The following is a 3,596-nucleotide window of genomic DNA, read 5'->3' as shown; positions in this document are numbered from 1 at the left end:
GGGGGAACCAGATAGAGACTCAGGTATGGTGACTTGGTACTAGCTTAATGGCAATGAGAGAGATTCATATTCAGTAGAATTTACATTGTCTTCCATCTGAAGTTTGAGTCTTTGAAAATGAAGTCACAATGAGTAAGTTCTGCTGTTCTGATGCTGATTAAGTTTCAAAAGTCTAAGACAGAGTAAAAATAAAAGCCCATAAGCTGATAGCTAAAAGCAGTCAGTGGAAAATCCTATGTTACACAATAATCATATCCACAACCAATTACTAGGATCGAGCAGGCTAAGTATAACTCCAATCTGTTGTGCATGTGGTCACCATGAGTTGGTAACTAATTCAATGACAGCTAACAACAGTAACGATATAATTCAACTGGGAAATATCTAGTTCTGGTCCTTGTTGAAGACCCGATACTTTATAATTTTAACTTTTTTACATATTAGTCTATTTAAGATATTCTGTGGCTTAATACCTAATAGTCAATTCTATTCTCCTAGATAGCCATCTATTTGGCTTTGGTTTGCAAATTTTTATACATATATAAATTTGTGAATTTGTGTAAAATAGTTTAAAGACTATCTTTATTCCAACACTATTTTCTTGTCATTTATTATTTTTATTTCCCCCCTCTTGGTTTATTTGTTTTTGGTTTGGTTTTTTTTTTGGTTTTTTTATGAATTTACATGAACTAAGAGGCAGTCATCGGAACAGAGCAAGGAGACACTGCATGGTTCAAAAACGGGAAGGGTGTCTACCAGGGATGTATTCCGTCTCCATACTTTTTCAATCTGTATGCAGAACAGATCATCCAGGATGCTGGGCTGTATGAGGAGGAATGTGGCATCAGGATCAGAGGAAGATTCATCAATAACCTGCATTATGCAGATGACACAACCCTGCTTGCTGAAACTGAGGAGGACCAGAAGTGCTTGCTGCAGAAGGTCAAGGACTGCAGCCTTCAATATGGATTGAAGCTCAACATCAAGAAAACAAAGGACTGGCCACCATTGGGCCAATTGGAAACATTATTAGGGATGGTGAAGAGATTGAGGTATCGTTTTAGTTTGCTTGGCTGCACAATCAACACTCTTGGTACCAGCAGCCAGGAAATCAAGAGACTAATTGCACTGGGAAAGTCAGCTGTCAGGGACCTTTCCAAAGTACAAAAGAGTAATGACATCAGGCTGGAAACTAAGGTGTGCCTGATCGGAGCCATAGTCTTTATAATTGCGTGCTATGCATCAGAAAACTAGACAGTGACTAGGGATGATAGAAAGAAAATTGATGCCTTTGAGTTGTGGTGCTGGAGAAGAGTGTTGAATATACCATAGACTGCTAGAACAAACAGGTTTGTCCCAGAGAGGGTGAAACTGGGCTGCTCCTTGGAGGCAAGGAAGGAATATGAAGCTTCATCTTGACATACTTCGGACATGTTGCAAGGAGGGACCAGTCTTTGGAGAGGGACATCATGTTTGAGAGAGTGGAGGGACAGTGCAGCAGAGGAAGACCCTCGATGAGATGGATCGATTCAGTGATTGGGGTAAAGAGAGTGTATGTGGCAGACGGTGAAGTTCGGACAGAATAGAGCCAGGTTTAGGGCTCTTGTACATAGGGTTGCTATGAGTTGCAAGCGAAGCGACAGCACATAACCACCACCACCACCACCACCACCACTTATTTTTCTGACTCCTCATCTCAGCTATTTACTGTTGTTTAACTAATTTATTTGTATTTTATCCCTTCTGTATTCCTTCAGTTTACTTTCTTTTTATAATTTTTGGAGTTGATGCTTAATTACTTCACTTTCATCTATTTTATAACTAGAACTGAACAGAGATTTAGTTTTATCCTCCAGATTTAAAATCCAATAAGTAGTGTTTTCATTGTTATTGTTAGCTAGCATTTTTGCAATGTGGATGTTTATTTCTCCTTTCAGGTGAAAGTTTTTTAAAAGATGGCTCATTTAAATTCTCTAATTTTTATACCTCAGGAACAGAGAATAAATCTGAATTATTTCTACTTTTTGTAATTTACTGAGATTTCTTGAGTGGTATTTAATCTATATGTGAAACAGAACATCTGGAAGGCTGGGTTCTATGAGAAGGAACATGGCATCAGGATTGAAAGAAGATTCATCAACAACTTGTGTTATGCAGATTACACACCTTGCTGATGAAACTGAGGAGGACCTGAAGTGCTTGCTGCAGGTGAAGGACTGCAGCCTTCCATTGGATTGAAGCTCAACATCAAGAAAACAAAGATTCTCACCACATGATAGACAATGAAGAGACTGAAATTGTTAACAGTTTCAATCAACACTCCTGGCACCAGCAGCCAGAAAATCAAAAGACAAACTGCATTGGGAAAATCTGCTGTCTGGAACCTCTCTAGAGTACTGACTAGCAATAATGTCAGTCTAGAGACTAAGGTACACCTGGTCCAGACTGGTCTTCACAATTACTTGCTATGAATCAGAATGCTGGACAATGACCAAGGATTATAGAAGAATTGATGCCTTTGAGTTGTGATGCTGGAGAAGAATATTTAATATACCATGGACTGTTGGGAAAACAAAGTGACTCATCCTGGAGAGGGTGTAATCAAGTTTCTCCTTGGAAGCAAGGATTTTGAAAATCTATCTGACTTACTTTGGGCATATTGCAAGGATGGACTAGTCCTTTGAGAAGGACATCATTCTTGGAATGGTGGAGGGACAAAGCAAGAGAGGAAGACCCTGGATTAGATGGGTTGATTCAATGACTGGGGCAATGGGGGCAGGTGTGTCAGAGACAATAAGGTTGGCTTGAGATAGAGAAGGGGTTCAAAGCTGTTTTAAATATATATATATGGTCGCTATGAGTTGCAAGCAACTTGATGGCACGTAACAGCAATCAATTATCTAATAAATTATTATGGCTTTTCTGTTGGGGAAAAAACCCTGTATTCTCTCTCATTAGGGCACACAAATTGATATAGAGTAATCATACCTAATTTTATGATTAACATGCTAAAGGTAACATGAGCAACATGCTAAAGTGTTTTATATTCTTATTCCATTTTGGCCTGATTAATCCGAGACGTGTTGCCATTTTCTGATTTGGGGATGGGCTATTGGAGAATCCAATTTTGTAGGGACATAGGATATAAAAAAATCAGAAGATTTGGTTGTTGAAGATTGCCAGCAACAATTACTCATACCTATAAATATTTTAAGATAAATTGGTAATTGATGAGTTGACACTAATTCATGATGACTCAGTGTGTAACAGAGTAGAATTGAGGTCCATAGGTTAACTTGTTATTGTTGTTGTTGTTGTTATATGCCCTCGAGTCGCTTGCGACTGACTCATAGCGACTCTATGTATAACAGCCCTAAACCTGCTCTATCCTGTTCCAATCGCACTGCCTCTGACACACCCTTCCCGATTACCCCAGTCACTGAATCAATCCACCTCATAGAGGGTCTTCCCCTTCTAGCACCGTCCCTCCACCCTCCCAAGCATGATGTCCCTCTCCAAGGACCTATCCCTCCTTACAACATGTCCAAAGTATGTCAGACGAAGCCTCAGAATCCTTGCATCCAAGGAGCAGCCTG

Source organism: Elephantulus edwardii, unplaced genomic scaffold (assembly GCF_000299155.1).
Source record: "Elephantulus edwardii isolate Elephantulus edwardi_28Jun2011 unplaced genomic scaffold, EleEdw1.0 scaffold00457, whole genome shotgun sequence".
NCBI classification, from domain to species: Eukaryota; Metazoa; Chordata; class Mammalia; order Macroscelidea; family Macroscelididae; genus Elephantulus; species Elephantulus edwardii.
The sequence above is the reverse complement of the archived record's forward strand: the minus strand, read 5'-3'. Positions refer to the sequence as shown.